Source organism: Podarcis melisellensis (genome assembly GCF_964234715.1).
Source record: "Podarcis melisellensis genome assembly, chromosome: Z".
In the NCBI taxonomy this organism is placed as follows: domain Eukaryota; kingdom Metazoa; phylum Chordata; class Lepidosauria; order Squamata; family Lacertidae; genus Podarcis; species Podarcis melisellensis.
The window spans coordinates 24,460,252-24,478,115 of NC_138547.1; the positions used below are offsets into that span (position 1 = coordinate 24,460,252).

At 45.8% G+C, this 17,864-nt stretch overlaps 1 protein-coding gene across 4 annotated transcripts in view; it reads left to right on the forward strand.

Moving 5' to 3' along the window:
• The window catches only part of DCX (doublecortin), a 109,970-nt gene that overhangs the window by 23,430 nt on the left and 68,676 nt on the right, over window positions 1–17,864 (forward strand). The gene's annotated exons all lie outside the window — the stretch shown is intronic.

Sequence of the window (17,864 nt, forward strand, 5' to 3'; positions counted from 1 at the left end):
CACCACTGTCCTGAGCACCACTGAACTGTGAATATTCTCCAAAGGATTCTCCCTCCGCTGCTGCTGCTGCCACCACCACACACTTTGAAATAAACAATGCAGGCAGATTGTACCAGAGTATTATTTTGGCTTTAGGGCGCAGTCTCAACAGTTCTCAAGCTTCACACTAGTCAGAACGTTTTAAAGCAAAATGGGTTGCTGTCTGTCTAGAAACAAAGTGAGTTGGAGGAATGGGTAGAGATCATTTGGGGTGAACAGATTCCCCGGCATATTGCATCCCATTATTACTGTGGAGGAGTCTGCTGAAAATGTCGTGCTCCTCTTTCCTTTGGGTTTATTACTGAGATTTTCCAAAAGTATGTCTGGAATTGGCACATGGACAGTTTCCTGAAGGTTTAAAGTGTCCTGCTGTTCATTGGTTATCTCTCTCACACACACTCCTCAGCCCCACCCTGCTGCTTCTAGTGTGTGCAGATAAATTAGGTTACAAAAAGGAATGTGGATGCAATTCCTTTTGCACTGTACTTCATTGGTAACTGAGGGCTAATCCACACTTCCTTGGTCCCACTGCTTTTCCCTGGGGATAACTGCTCTTTAGTGTTCAATCCGGTTTCACCCAGGTTGCCATTTATTTCAATCTATCACTAAAGAGCAGTTTTTTCCTTGGAAAGCAGAGGGCAACAAGCTGATGTGTGGATTAGCCCTTAGACTGAACACACACAAGGGACTGAGAACACACATGTCCAGCAGTCTGAATGAAGTCCAGAAATAAAATTTTAAAACCGAGCATAGGAAGCTGCCTTATATTGACTCGTACCATTGGTCCATCTAGATCAGTATTGTCTACGCTGACTGACAGCAGTACTCCAGTACTGCTGGAATCTTTTTCAGCCCTACCTGGAGATGCCAGGACTTGAACCTGGAGTTTTCTGCTTTCAGAGTGGAATCTCTAGTGCTGAACTGTGGCCCTTCTCCATAATGCGAATGCCAAACTCTCTATCTAGCTATCTATATACATCCATTCAAATAAACTGCGCCTTTCTTTAGGGTAGTTTTCAAAATGAGGAAAAGGACTTCTAGGTGAGCTGATCTAGGACCCTCTGGACTCCCTGCCCTTTGACTTCCCTACCTCCTAGGTCCTCTTCCCCGTCCACATCTGTTCCACAAAACTTCTCCTTCTGACAAAACTTCCCCTGCCCACAAAACTTCTGCTCAGCCAAACTGACATTGTTGCCTTCCCTCACAGACTTTGGAGTACAAATATTTTTACAGCTTTGTTCCGACTTGTGTGCAACGGAGGGCAAGGGGAGTCAACTAGGGACTAAAGTGACATAAAGCTCACAGAGCCAATGTCCTAATTGCTCACATTAGTGAGCAGGCCTGATGTGGAATTTTTTTTAAAGGGCATCAAAAGAGTTTCACATGACCAACTGGTTTACTGGCATCATTGGAGACCTGAAGGAGCGTCTCCAACCCCTTCGTTCAGCCCGAACACTGAGATCCAGCTCCAAGGGCCTTCTGGTGGTTCCCTCACTGCAGGAAGTGAAGTAACAGGGAACCAGGCAGAGGGCCTTCTCGGTAGTGGTGCCCACCCTGTGGAATGCCTTCCTGTCAGATGTGAAGGAAATAAGCAACTATCTGACTTTTAGAAGCCATCTGAAGGCAGCCCTGCTTAGGGAAGTCTTTAATGTTTGATGTTTTATGGTATTTTTTATATTTTGTTGGAAGCCGCCCAGAGTGGCTGGTGAAACCGAGCCAGATGGGCCGGGTATAAATTAATAATAATAATAATAATAATAATAATAATAATAATAATAATAGGCTTTCAGAAATCTCCCTAAAGTTGCATTCTTTTTCCTAACCTCTGACAGCCAGAACATCTCAAGTTCTTGACTTGCTTATCAATTGAATGGTTCCATTGGGTTATAAGTAATGGCTTGAGAATGTACAACATGCAGTCAGGATCTGCATGTTGTGCAGGGCCTGCTGGAGATTAAGCATAATAACCAGAGATTGAACAAAATTCAGCCGATATATACACATTCCCCAAGGACACGGTCAGAGGCAGTAACACTTCTGAATACCGGCTGTTTGACACCACAGGAGAGGAAGATGCTCTTGTGCTTGAGTCCTACTTGAGGGTTTCCCATAGACATCTAGGTGGTCACTGTGAGAATAGAATGCTGGACTAGGTAGGCCATCAGCCTGGTTTAGCAGGCTCTTTTCATCTGTGAAACATGCATAATTTTCTCTTAATGGACAGGTTATTTGCTCATTCTGCACATATAAGATCCATATTTGGGGGAAGGTTATCATATGCACCTACCAAAAACAAATGGGGAGGAGGAACATTGGCTTGTTATTCCATAGCTTTTATTTTCCTAAGTCTTTAGCTAAGTGCTGCTGCTGCTTCTAAATGTTACCTGTCTTTTCCAATGAAGTTATATACATATTCATGTGTCAGGACATTTGTGGTTTTACACACCAGAGAATTCCTAGCCCTGTTAGAATGTTTCCCTCTAGCAGTCTTTGCCTCTACAAGGATGTAATGTGGCAGGTGATAGGTGAACTCCAGATACCTGCTGGAGAAGCAGATGCAAATGTGTACCAAGGCTAGGTCACTGCTAGATTCTGCAGAGCTCTGTGAATTTGCCACCTTTGCTTAGATGACGCGTGAAGTGAGATCGTTCAAGCAGTGGAAGAAGAAGAAAAGTTAGTGAACAGCCGTTTCCACAGAAGGTACAAATACAAATGAAACCATTGTTTCCAGAGCTATGGTGGTGCCATTCTTCAAGAAACAACGCCTAATGTGATTGCTTCAGACCCATAACATTGGCTACACATTGACGTGTGGGTATTCAGTAGTTCAGGGGCAGCTAACCTGGTCCCCTCAAGATGTTGTTGGACGACAACTCCCATAAGCCTCCACTAGCATAACCAATGGTCAGGGATGATGGCCATTCCTGCTAGCTCATACTGATGAGGGGACCAAATGTTGCATCCTTGAAAGTAGGCAAGGTCCCCAAATCCAGAGAGAAATGTGGGCTTGGCCAGAGAATCATAAGGATCCCTAGGATGAAGGTTGGATTGGCCAGGTTTGGTATCTTATATATTAGGAGTCTGTTGTTTTTCAGCTCAAGCCACTGATATCAGGGATAATATCAATTGTAAAATGGTGTAGAGAGATTTAAAATGGCACCACCAGGGAGCAGATATTTTTCAATGAATCATGACTTTTCTACTTTGACTATCCTATTTTGCAAAATGGAAGATAATTTAAAACCAGTTTGAGGGGGGACAGTTTATATTACATACACAGAGGAACACACACACACACACACACACACACACACACACACACGGAGTGCAATTATACAGCAGCTGGAACAGTGCAGAAGGTCACAGCTTTTGCAGCTCTGCTCCATGAAGAACAATGGAAATAATAAGTGGTATTGACTCCACAGGAATAATTATGCAGCCAGTCTGCCTGCAGGGCAGCAGGGGAGAACAGGACGGTGAGGTCCTTCGTTTCTATCCCCATCCCTCGCCATCTGTTCTCTGCCACTTAGCTGATATCTGGTCCACTGGCAGGGCCTGAAAAAGCTTGTTCTTCTCTTGGCAATCTACAGACATCAGTCCCTACCATGTGCTGATGGGCTTGAAGGCTCAAGAGCCTGGTAGAGGGACTTGACCTCAGATACCATGTCTGGTAGAAGGGCAAATGGCACTTCCATCCTTTCTCCTTTTTGACTAACTTACGTATATAAAAGTATTTGCTTGGACAGTGAAATATACATCTTAAAAAAAAAAAGCTGGCTGGAATGCTTGGTGTAATTCTATGTTCCCCATTTCTAAGCTATGTGAATAGAAATAAATGTATTCGTACTCTCCTCCAACATCTCATGGCTCCACGAAGAGGATTCTTATGCACTTGGTGAATTTCTGGGATGCACATTCTTTTACTTTTCTGCCAAACTTTTTTGCATTAGGCTTTCTTGATCTTGGTCTAAGAACTTATGGAAGCTTCTACTGATCTGATCTTTTTATATTTTGATTTACTGCATGCTCTGGGTTGCTTTGTTGGCTGTTTGTCAAAAAATCAAGACATGCGCAAAAAATGAAAAGCCAATCAACCAAACAAAAAACCTGGTTGCGACAGTAAATAAGGGTGGGGTCAATTACTTATTTACTTCCAATATTTACAGACTGCTTTTCACCATAAATGGTCTCGAAGCAACCAGTTTTTAAAACGTCCATCATCTTGGCGAGTAACTATTATCCTACTTGCCTTCCATGAATTTCTCCAACCCTCTTTAAAGCCACCCAAATGTGTAACCATCACTAACTCTTGTAGGAGCTAATTCCAGGGTTTAACTATGTGCTGCGTGAAGAAGTGCCTCCTTATCTGTTCCTTATCTGTGGGTAACCCCATCAGATTCTAATATTATGAGAGATGGGGGCAGGGGACCTCTCTCTGTCCACTTTCTCCAAGCTTGAGGTTTCCAGGCCTGAGGGGGCCCTGAGCAAAGTGTCCTCTGGTGGGTCTCTTTCTTCATCAATAGGCCCTGGAGGGCTTACCTAGAGAAAGAGAGCAACAGTCCGCTGTGTATTACGAGATGGCTTAGCTGCCATTTTAATTTCACATGGTGCCCTGAGACAATGTCCCACTTTCCCATTATGGGAAATTTAAATTGCAGTAGACTTAAAAGGGGCCATGTCAGGCAGCAGCCCTGGGCCATACCAGGATGCTGGGTGACGGCAACTGCCCTGGGACACCAGGTGCTGATGCTGACCCAGATTAAAAATTACTTGAGTATATACTGAAAGATTTGTGAACTTCTTAAACCTGAAAAGCTTTCCTGGAGAGTTCATTTCTGGACAACTCAGCTGTAATGGGACTGAAACACTCCCTCTCGCCTTCCTAATGCAGCCATATCAGAAACCTTATCAACTGCTGGCAGACTGCAGGATTACATGTAAATGAAGTATCAAAGGCTAGAATTAGAATATTAGCTATGATGAATATGACTTTTGCATGCTCAAGTGGGCTTCACAGTGGATTAAAAGCATCCTAGCCTACATCTCTTAATTCTTGCTGAAAGTTTAAGGCACTGTTTTCACTGAATTTTAATATGGTGTTATTACTTTCTGCGATACTATGGATTTTCTATTATTTTAGACAACTGCAGTCACTGAGGTTTACATCTGGACAAGCATATGTCAGGATGAAACGAAAGCAATGAGACTTTTATAGCCAAACATGCCAGTCAACAAACTGCTTCATTGCCTGTGTAGGGAATTTTTATTTTTAACTTTTTGGCATCATTTGTTGTTCAAAATTTGAAATGGAGTTTTGCTGATGTTGCTAGCCTAGATCTTTAATCCTTGTTTTTCGGTGTGATTAGGGACTTGCCATCAAATCACCCATAATCACCAATGATTGCATGTTCTCTGCATATTTTTTTAAGCAGCAAAGGAAACTCTCAGCTGTGCATAATAGCAAGGATTTGGACACCTCTTAATTACTAATGTTAAGTATTCAATTGGCAAATCATCCTCATTGCATGCTAATTAGTGTCACAGTCCAAAGAAGAGATGGGCACAATATAGACTATAAGCGCCATGAGGTCCAAGATGCCCGTTTTAGAAACTGTATTCGTGCAGTCAGTGCAGCCAGATCTTTATTGGAATACAACTTTCATCATTCCTGATCTGATGGGTGTTGGCCAAGAGCTGACAGTGCCCACTTTGCTGCCACCACTGCCGTAAACAACTGCATATATATATATATATATATATATATGCAGGTTTTGGTGTCCTCGGGTGTCTTCCCGTGTAAAAGTTGGGGTGTCTAGGCGACGTTTCGACGAGGTCTCACTCGTCATCTTCAGGCTGGTGCTTTCGGCTTCTTGTTACTGGAACAGAGCAGGATCTCAGTGTTTGAGTTCCTATAAATACTGTTGAGGGGGTGTGGTGTATAGCCTCCAATGTTCTGGGCAGAGAGGAAGTTGGAGGCTATACACCACACCCCCTCAACAGTATTTATAGGAACTCAAACACTGAGATCCTGCTCTGTTCCAGTAACAAGAAGCCGAAAGCACCAGCCTGAAGATGACGAGTGAGACCTCGTCGAAACGTCGCCTAGACACCCCAACTTTTACACGGGAAGACACCCGAGGACACCAAAACCTGCATTCCTGTACCCGTGAAAATCTACGAAAGCATATATATATATATATATATATATATATATATATATATATATATATATAAAATCTATAGGCAAACATGAGTACCAAGACAGTACAACTGACTGGAGAAAATATTGCACAGCTCTCATGAAGAATTCCAACCATAATGGGTCTTGGTCTCAGTGCTGTCTTTGTAGAACTCAGTAAGGAAAAGGATGGTGACAAAACTCAACCTATTGCCCATTGGGAATGATAAGGGGGAAGGCAAGGAGCCCAACAGTAGGTGGAGACAAAGCCCATGACAGGCAAAGCCAGAGCAAAATAACACCAAGCACCAACCAATTTTAGTTCCTCTGCCCCTGTCCTGGACCATCACTGGACTGCCTGTAAATACAGTGGTATCTCAGGTTACATACGCTTCAGGTTACAGACTCCGCTAACCCAGAAATAGTACCTCGGGTTAAGAACTTTGCTTCAGGATGAGAACAGAAATTGGGCAGTGGTCGTGTGGCGGCAGTGGGAGGCCCCATTAGCTAAAGTGGTGCTTCAGGTTAAGAACAGTTTCAGGTTAAGAACGGACCTCCAGAACGAATTAAGTACTTAACCCGAGGTACCACTGTAAGAAGATAAGCAGGTGGGAGCTTGCTAAGGGCAGGCTGTGTTTAGTGAGGCAGTGCTCCATTTGCCTTTATGGGTTAGCCTCCTTTGACAGCCGCGTTTGTGCGTGAGCTAATAAATAAATAATAATAAAAACCCAGAGTCTCATCCTGCAAAGCCACAGGTGTTTTGAAGGCCCACTCTCAGCACGAGAGGCTATCCAAGGGCAATATTTAGGCCATAGGACAAAAACCGTCTTGATTCAATGTCTCCCACCTTCCCTTCTTCACGTGCTTCCTTCCCATAACTCATGGCTTTGACTGGTGTGTGTATTCCCATTCCCCCAACCTCCCATTGTGTAGTCTGGCAGCTGCAAGGACCAGTTGCTAGGTGACAGCCTCTGCAGCACAAAGCGCTCCGGCTGGGCAGGTCAATCCTGCCATTTTCAGACAGCTGTGCATAATTTCTATTTGCCTTTCTCTCACTGTCGCTAAATCACAGGGCGCCGAATCAGCATAAAACATCTAATGGAGATTAAAGGGCTGCACTTATTCTCATTGCTTTATTCTTCTTTAAAAACCATTCTTTGGTGAAAAGAGATTGCATATGGGTAGGCTTGTCTTTGACTAGAGCCAGACCAGTGGGGTTAAAAATTAATGTCAGGCCAGAATATTTTTTTGGCATTTAGTGTGTGTGCACGTGTGTGTGTGTGTGTGTAAATACACTCAAAAGATTGGATTACTCATTGTGGACAGGCAAAATCAAATAACAGGTGGAGTAAGATTACCTTTGAAGGAGAAAGAGCTGTAACCTGTAGCTCAGTGGCAGAGTACTTGGTTTGATGCCCAGAATCTCTAGTTTGGACTGGGAATGTCCCCTGCCTGAGATCCTGGACAGCTTCTGCTGGTCAGTGAACAGTTATTGTGCTGTGTGAGTCAGTGGTCTGACTCTATAAAAGGCAACTTCCTATATTTCTGCAAGGGGGCTATGAACTTAGCTTCCTTTTCTTTGTTAGTAGGGAAAAAAACTTTTCTGCCACTTCAGGGAGCCAGTTGGCTGACCTCAGTAATGCAAGGGTGTTCCCTTTGTAATTTAAGAACCTTTGGCCCTCCAGATGTTGCTGAACTGGAACTTGCATCACTCCCATTGCCTGGGGCTGATGGGAGTTGTAGTTTAGCAACATCCAGAGGGCCGAATGTTCCTTGCACCTGGTATAGAAGGCCATTCCTAGGCAGGTTCTCGGGAAGGTGGAGGAGATGACTGCTCCAATTGAAACAGACTTCGCCAGCGTGCAAAGTCGAGATCCATTCCAGAGACACATTCTGACTCTGTGCGCTGCTAGAAGATCAGATCCAGATTCCTTAGATGGCATCATTGTAATCAATGTTAGCCCTATTCAAAGTAGACCCACTGAATCAATGGGATTCAATGGCTGTGTGTCTTTAAGTGTGATGACTACAGAGAGTGAAAAGTCTTATCTTCTATGGGCAGGGAACAGGGAAAGGTGGAACCCTGATCATCAAATGCTGATTTTCAGAGTTGAATGAAATTGTAAATGGAGATAGATAAACAGATGGTACCTGAACATGAGCACATGAGTGGGTGGGCCATTTGGAACTAGGATGATCTTCATTCTAATCCTCTTTCACTCAGCTAACCCTGTTCCAGCTATTATTATAATGCTCACACACCTTGACTGAATTTCTCGGAAATGAGTTCATTGGTTAGATACAGACTACAGCTGAATCTGCTGGGCTTTTGTCTCCTTAACATTAGGGTTGCCATATTTCAAAAAGTAAAGAACAGGACACCCCAAAAGTTGCTGAGCTTTTTTAAAAGGAAACACCCAAAATTGTTGAGCTGAAAAAAAGTGACTTTTCGGTTGACTTTCCTAGGATCCAGGACAAAGCACTGCCTTTTGGAAATCCCTCCCCTCCAGACATCAATTTGGAACACAGGTTGACATATGTCTGTCTCTGGAGACAATAGAAGAGTGTGCCTTTGGGGATGAAGTCAAACGGTTGGAGAGTTACAGCACCTGCTGTGGCTGTAGAGACCAATATGTTTTATTGCAAGTGGGGCAGATGAAGTTGTATTGCTCCGCTACTGGAGAGGAAGAAACATCTCTTAATTGTGGGTTTTGGCCTACTTGTCAAATGCCACCCACATCACAAAAACAGAGTAGTCACAGCGGTGTTGCATTCTTGCTCGTCTGTGCATTGGGAAGAAGGATTTGTGTATCTGGCTCTGCTAGAAGTAAGAAGATTAAATCCTTCAATTAGCATAGGATTTGACACAGCAGATAAGACCACAGAGCCCACTGAGGTTTCTGCCTCTTTTTGATTTCCTATCAGGCAGTGCAACGGCTCAGATGCACCAGTGCTAATCAAGATGCCGTATGCTTGCTCAGACTTTAGCTTTTGCAGGGGCTTAAACTCAGAACCTGTTTTAATGGAAGAGGCCATAGCACAGTAATAGAGCATATATTTTGCATGTATAGCATTCATGATCCAAGGGTGAAGGTCAACAACAAGGAGGGGTGGTAGCTAAGATGAGGCAAGGTAAAGGTCAGAGGGAGTTCAAGGTGGAGAGAGTTCAAGGTGTTGGTTCAGGAACAAGCGCAGTGTTCCTGCCACTGAGGCTGGACATCCAAGTTGTCTCACCTAAGTTCTGGAGCATCTGACTGAGTTTCAAAGCAGTACTAGATGATTATTAGTCAGAGGGCAGTTGCCAGTTCCTTTGTCTGTAAACAATGACTTCTTTGTGGCAGCTGTGGGGATGTCTGCTTAGGGTTCCCTTGGGGCACTGAAGAGTCAGTAGACCAGCCGTCAGTCTGGCAGCTGAAGTGTCTCCCGAGAGCCCAGGGACTAGAGCTCTGTTGCCAGCAGATCCACAGAGCATGGATCCATCCAAGCTTCAGTTGCCAAAGAACTCTGTCTCCAAGGAAACTTTATCTGGGGTCATGGTACCAGATCCCAAGTATCTCCAGTTAAAAGGTGGAAAGGTTAGGAACATCCTCTGCCTGAAGCCTTGGAGCACTATGAGCATAGATATCACTGAGAAAGATGGGTCATTGGTTTGATGTAGTACAAAGCACTTAGGAGGGGGGCAGCAAGTAGTTTGTCTGCATCTGGCTAACTGAAGCTTTGCCACCCCTGCCTTGGAGCACAAACACATGAAGTTTCATTATACTGAGAGGGGTCACTGTTCCATCTAGCTGAGTACTGTCTGCAATGACTGGCAGTGACCCCCTGGGTTTCAGGTAGGGATCTTGCCCCAGCCAAGTCCAGTAGCTACCAGATTATTCAGACTCTAGGGTCATATGTGTCAAGTTCCAAATACAGTCATACCTCATGTTACGTCCGCTTCATGTTATGTTCTTTCAGGTTACGTCCCACAGCGACCCGGAAGTACCGGAAAGGGTTACTTCCGGGTTTCGCCGTTCGTGCATGCGTAGACGTGCAAAATGATGTCACGCGCATGAGCAGAAGCGGCAAATCACAATTCACGTGTGCACAGATGCGCCATTGCGGGTTGCGCTCTTTTCATGTTACGAACGGGCCTCCGGAACAGATCCCGTTCACAACCAGAAGTACCACTATAGTATTTATAGACCACACAGGGTATGGATGCTGATCAGAACATGTACCCTCCAAAGCCTAAACTGGAGGCACTTTATATGTGGTTCCTTTTTTGCATGTGCTAAGCTGCATCTACAAAGACAGGACTGAGGCTTTTCCTCTGAACTGGTACATCACGTCAACGTAGCTTTGCCAGTCTCTGTGGCTGGTCCTTTGGAAGGAATGCTGGATGCATGTGGCTTATTAATTCCGCTGCCAAGTCTTTTCCCAAGCTGGCCTTTTGTTGTAGCTTATTTCTCACCGCAGAGCTCTTTTGATTCCCAGCCCCCTCCTCTCACTGGAGCTTCAGTTCCTCTTGGCTGCTTCTTGCTCACCCCATTGTTACTCCATTTTCAGCCTGGAACTGCATCTCCCCAACATGCACGTCCAGACTATTAGCAAAGTTGGTCCTTTCTCTCTTTTTCTCCCAAGTTCATGTGACCTGTGCCTTTCTTGGATCAAAATACTCCCGTGCATTGACTCAACTCATGTAAAAGAGACAAAAGAATCAGCAAAACATAAGCTGGGATCACCAGAGCCAGCTGGCAGTTCTGTGTGTATCTGTGTGTGTGTGTGCGCGCGCACATGTGCGTGCGTGCATACAGAGGGGGAAAGGTGGGTCACCAAACTGTTACAAATGCTTGTTTTGACCTTTAAAAAATGAACTAGAGTTCTCAGAAACAGTTGTGGTTTTCCTTAGGAATTATACTGCTATGTCATAAAGTCCTGCGGAGTGGGGGCTGGCACATCCACATTCTGAAAACTGTAATTTAAAAACCAGCTGAGTATGACTGAACATGCCCTGAATGATACATTCAGCAGAATCAAAGGATGCATGTTTTTCCTAGAGTTGCATGCCTAAATGCTTTGCATATACACCTATACACCCACCCACCCCTTTCTGTCTATAGCGAACTAGCATGGCAGAGATGGAAGTTCAACCTAGCTTTCTCCCATGCATGAAACCATGGCTGAAGACTCCATCCCACCCCTATCCAGACAAGGGTCTTGAAGACTCAGAAGATGCAGAGGATTTGCATGTGAACCAAAAATCAGCTGCCCTCTTAGAGAATTTTGATACTACTTTCCTTTCAGAAATAGCATTTAGCAGTACCTTTTTATAGGGACATTACTGTCTTTTCTGAAGATTAATGTTTGTTTTGATTCAGCAGTAAACAGTAGGTTTTCCTGGGGAAGGCGGTGAGACAAATTAAAAAGGTCTCAGACCTGTGCCTAGTAATCACACAACAAACAAAAGTGTGAATGAGCCCTTACCCTTATGTTCAGCAGTCAGGGAGCAGCTCATTTGGTTAGAGCACGGTGCAGATAACACCAAGGTTGCAGGTTCAGTTTCTGTATGGGACAGTTGCATATTCCTGCATTACAGGGGCCTGCGACTAGATGATCCTCAGGGCCCCTATGAACTGTGCAGTTCTATGGTTCTATGAAACGCTTTTTATCCGAGAAGATCTGTTCATGGTGCTGAATGCAGGTTCCATTATCAAAACAACTCTGGGCAATGGAAAGGGAAATAAACTAGGATGACCCTTGGTATCACATCCTCTTGCAAGACCTAGTTTAATTATTTGATCATCCTGATAGCCATACAAATTAACAAAGCAGCTATAAAATGTTTATGTTTTGGCATATAGTCATGTCACTTTCCTGAAGAAAGGAGAGGAAAGTTTATCCTGATGTTAAGTAATATTTACATTAACATTCATTATGCATAGAACAATCAGCCAGAAAAGGGAAGAAAGCAGGAAGGTTTGACACTGTAGGTTCTTTTTGTCTATATTTGCACTACAATTTAAATTTAAACTAATATTCAACTTCCTCCTCTAAGTGTTTTTTTTAATAGATGTTTCACACCACACAGGATGACATGCATGCATGCACGCACACCCCAATTTTATCCTCATAGCAACTGAGAAGTAGGTAGGCTAGGCTGCGAGACATACACGAACTTGGAAAAGCCAGCCAGATTGGGTTTTTTTTTAGGATTTGAACCCAGGGCTCCTTGGTCCCAGTCCAATGGACTAGCCAGTATACCACACTGGCTTTCAATATGTTAAGTATTGAACTGTTTCCCCTTTTGGCTGATGAGATGTCATTATATTTACACACGTATGCTTACTTTCTAAAACCCCATCAAAAACCAAAGCATACAGTTGCACTGTGGACAAGTTTCATTTCATCTTTTCATTTTGAGTTTGGTCCATTAAAAACATGTGAGATCAACTGCTGGTGCATGTTCATAAGTGTACTTACTTACTTACTTACTTACTTACTTACTTACTTAAGATTCCGGCATATAAGATGACTTTTTAACCCCAGAAAAGAGGTTAAAAAGTCGGGGGTCATCTTATATGCCAGGTATGGCTGCAGTGGGCGGCAGGCTCCACTCCACACCAGGAGGAAGCTGCCCAGCGATGCTAAGCCAGCTTCGCTGGGCAGCTTCCTCCCGGCACGGAGCCCACTGCGCAGCGAAGCTGCCAAAGAGTATAAGGTGACCCCCCCAAATTGGCAGTCATCTTATACACCCAGTCGCCTAATACGCCGAAATCTACGGTACTTTAAATTGTTATATATCCACAAGAGTTCATACAGTACAAACATGGAAAGCTGTCTTATACTGAATCAGGTCATAACCTTATGTAGCATAATATTGTCAACACCGACCGACAGTGGTTCTCCAAGGTTTCAGAATATGGCCACTCCCAGACCCACTGGTGCTCTGTCACTGAGGAATAGTCCTTCAGACATATTCTTATGCCTCAGGGCAGTTCACAGGACAAAATCAAAATATAAAGCCACAAAAATATATAATCAAAATAACAACAACAACCCAATACCCCCCCCCCCAAGAGCCACATTTTAAAAGGGCATAGGATGTCAATCAAATCAACCAAAGGCCTGGTTAAAAAGGAATATTTTTGCCTGGTGCCTAAAGGTGAAGGCACCAGGCAAACTTCCTTGGGGAGAGCATTCCACAGACAGGGAGCCACTGCAGAGAAGGCCCATTCTTGTGTTGCCGCCCTCCGGACCTCTCAAATAGGAGGCACACAAAGAAGGGCCTCATATGATGATCGCAGGGTCCGGCGAGGCAGTGGCAGAGCAACATGCTGCAGCCCCCGGAGCGGAGAACAGACGGGGGCATAGTTGTCACGCGTCCCAGGGGCATGACGCGTCGCCCATGGGGGCATGGTACACGTCCTGGGGGCGTGGTGCATTGCCTACATGGGTGTGGCACACATCCCAGGGTTGCATGTGCTGGGGGTGCAGCTGTGATGGCACCCTTTCCCCAAATGGTACCCAGTGCGGCACACTCCCCTGCCCCCTTCATACGCCAGTGGAAAGAGGAAGTCCTTGAGGTATTGTGGTCCTGAGCCATTTAAGGCTTTATAGATCAAAATCAGCACTTTGAAGTGGGCCAAACAGGCTCCACAATGTGGAAGAGGACACTTGGGCAATTGTGTCAACACCTGAATCTATTTGGGTGTTCCAGAGGTCAGCTAGGGCTTGGACAGGGGCACCAGCTGAACCCCCCCCCCCCACAGCCATTTGGAATCCCACTAGATCCATCAGCCTCCAAGAGCAGGCCTTCCTAATAGGTCCCCTGCCTCTGCGGAGGGGAAAAGGTCTGACAGCCTAAATCTCAACAGGAAGTGATCTGCCCATGACAAGGGACTAATGTTGATGTCCACCAACTTCAAATCACCCGCTTCCTGCCTAGTCGAGAAAACAAGATCCAGATTGTGGCCATGTGCATTGGGCTGGTGACATGTTGGGACAGCCCCATGGTTGCCTTGACAACCATGAAGTACTGAGCTACCCCAGAGCCCGCTGTCTTGGCATGGATGTTAAAGTCTCCCAGAACCAGCAGTCTGGGAGTCCTCAATACCTCCTCTGAGACCAGCTCCGTCAGCTCAGGCAGCGAGACTGCTGGGCAGCGGGGTGGGCAGTAAACCAGCAAAATCCCTAATCTGTCCTGATTGCTCAATACCAGAAAACACTCTAAATCCCCCCCAACTGTACAGAGAACCTGAAGATAAGAGAAAGAATCTGTATAAACCACAGCAACTCTCCCTCCCCGACCCTCAAGTCTGGCCTGATGCTGCACTGAGTACCCAGGTGGGCACAGCTGAGTAAGACCAGCTCCACCCTGTTCACCCACCCAGGCCAGATTTCAGTGATACATGCCAGGTCAGCCTCCTCATCCAAAACCAGATCATGGATGAGGGAGATTTTATTCTGGACCGACCTGGCATTCAACAGCAGCAGTCGCAGACCCGAGGCATGGCTGATATGACAACCACAATGCCCCAGATTGGAGTAGGAGCTGGCACACAGCACAGTCACTAACTGTCTGGGCCGTATGCCCCTTACCCAGCCTGCCCCTCCTCCCATGCAAGACCTCCGCCTACCTAGAACCACTGTAATTGTGCCTCCCCCTGCTTTCCCCCACTCCTTTCCTCCAGGAACATCCCACCAAATGCCCTTACATATCTAACTGACCAAGTGGATAGAGGCAGGATTGCGGCCCCCAGGCTCTCAGCAGGGTGGTCCCTGCTGTGCAACAGCAGCAGTCCTTATGAAGCCTGTCAGGCCCTGTCCTGGGCCAGGTAGATAGAGGCACAAGGATGGCCCCAAGGCTCTCAGCAGGGTGGTCCCCACTGTGGAACAGCAGCAGGGACCACCTGGGCCAGGTGGATAGAGGCACGAGGACGGCCCCAGCAGGGTGGTCCCTGCTGTGCAACAGCAGCAGTCCTTATGAAGCCTGTCAGGCCCTGTCCTGGGCCAGGTAGATAGAGGCACAAGGATGGCCCCAAGGCTCTCAGCAGGGTGGTCCCCACTGTGGAACAGCAGCAGGGACCACCTGGGCCAGGTGGATAGAGGCACGAGGACGGCCCCAGCAGGGTGGTCCCTGCTGTGCAACAGCAGCAGTCCTTATGAAGCCTGTCAGGCCCTGTCCTGGGCCAGGTAGATAGAGGCACAAGGATGGCCCCAAGGCTCTCAGCAGGGTGGTCCCCACTGTGGAACAGCAGCAGGGACCACCTGGGCCAGGTGGATAGAGGCACGAGGACGGCCCCAGCAGGGTGGTCCCTGCTGTGCAACAGCAGCAGTCCTTATGAAGCCTGTCTGGCCCTGCCTTGGGCCAGGTGGATAGAGGCAGGAGCACGGTCCTCAGGTTCTCTCTGGAAATGAAGTGATGAAGAGACAATGATGCCAGGAGCTGAGGGAATCTCTGGGGCTGAATCATTGGCATCAGAGGATGTCAGCAGGGAAACATTTTCAAAAATGAATGATGTGGGAAGCACAATCCATTGAAGTTCTTCTCAGTAACCTCTGGCAGAGATCTCTGCAGAACATAGTTCTCTAGCAGCTGCTTCCTATGATCCAAAGAAAGATTTTTTTTTACCAGTATTGGGCTCTGTGGTGGCTCAGGATTCCTCCTCTATGGCTGAAGCTCCCAAGGTGTCTGGCTCAGTCATTCCATAGCTGACCTTGGTGGTTTGCCATGAGGTTAAGTAGTAGAACAAATAATGTGGGCAAATGTGGGCAGATATGAAGGGAAGTCAATGACTGAGGCTCTGCCACTAATCCTTCCTCTTTGTATAGCTCTCTAGTGGATTGGACTCTCTTCCCTAGTCCTATCCAGGCAAGCTCCGCCCCTCCAACAAGCATGCAGTGCTGGCTGAGGGATGGGACATTCAAGGAAGGTGACATGGCCACCCACCTGTCACACCTTGTGTGGGACCATAGCCAGCAATACTGCCAATCTCTTACCATGCTTGCCACTCCTTCCCTCTTGGCACTGGGCACAATGAGGCCCTGTGCTATGGAAGCCAGGCCAATCGGAAGTGACTAGGATATAAGCTGCAAATAATACAGAGTCAAATCTATACTAAGCATCTGTTAGTTATTAGCATCTAGCGATGCAATCCTTCCGACTTAATTCTCTTTAGCTTTAGCCTTTGCAGTTCTGCAGTATGTTTGACCCAAATATCCCCATTGTGGTTTTCATATTTTTACACTTCCGTTCACATAAGTTGAAAGGGCTTCTGAGTCTGTTGCAGGAATTGGTTTAGAGAGCCAGTTCATGGCTCCTTATCAAATTATTGCCAGAGCCCCAAAGGCTTTCTGAAAACACCCTCAAAAACATTCTCCATAGACCCGCCCCATTGCGTCTTCTGCTTATCTCCAATGCTTAAGTACTTACACTTTCAAATTCATTTAGACACAGGGCTTCGGGGAATTTTTATCCTCATACTGATAATAGGAGCATTGTTTGATTTGTTTCAGCCATTATGCTTTTCTTTTGGTAGGATAAAAAAGAGAACGCATTGTATCCACTTAGGTACTCCATTATTTTCTGGTGAAAGTATGTAGTGATTCTGCTGCTGCCCAATGAAAATGCTGCCACCCAGTATTGCTGAGGTTGGAAGAAAGCATGAGAGGAGGGGAACCATGATCTAAAGCTGTAAAGGTTCTGCTGCACCAGCATAGATGTCTTTTAAAGGGACCAGGTAAATGCATGGATGAGCCAGTGTGATGTAGTGCTTAGATTGTCAGATTGGCACCTGGAAAATCAGGGTTCAAATCCCCACTCAGCCATGAAGCTCCCTGGGTGACCTCTGGCAGTCTCTGTCTCTCAGCCTAACCTACTTCACATGGTTGCCATGAGGGGGATGAACCATGGGATCCTAGCAGTTCAAAAGAACGTCAAGTGCAGATAAATAGGTACCGCTCTGGCGGGAAGGTAAACGGTGTTTCCGTGTGCTGCTCTGGTTCGCCAGAAGTGGCTTAGTCATGCTGGCCACATGACCCAGAAGCTGTCTGCAGACAATTGCCGGCTCCCTCGGCCTATAGAGCGAGATGAGCGCGCAACCCCAGAGTTGTCCACAACTGGACCTAATGGTCAGGGGTACCTTTACCTTTAACTGTATATTAAATGCTCCTATGTGCTGCTATACACATATATTCTGGCATCTGGAGTTAGTAACTATGAAGTTTATCAGTGGCTACCAGGCAAATTTATTTGTTAGAAACCATTGGCCATCACAATGCAAACAGTATAGAAATTTATCTTAGAACAGGTGGTCCCCAGCACATGGGATCCTATGTTGTGCAATGAAATGTTGGGCTGCTAAGGTGAACTGTAGGTGTAGCACATTTATTCCCATCCATCAGCAAGTAGCAGCTACCTACTCCTTGGAGAATTAATACAAGGAACAACGCAGTACATAATGAACAATATTTCCCACCTCTTCGTGGAACAGGTATGCAAATGACATTTTGCAGGTATCCTGGCATATCTCCCATCCAAATATGCTGTGGGCATAGTTTCAAATCTCAACGCTATAATTGCCTTCCTCAGCATATGAATTGATGATTCAAATGAAGCTGGAAGTTGGAAGAATTAGGGCAGACAAAAGAAGAACAGTGCATAGTT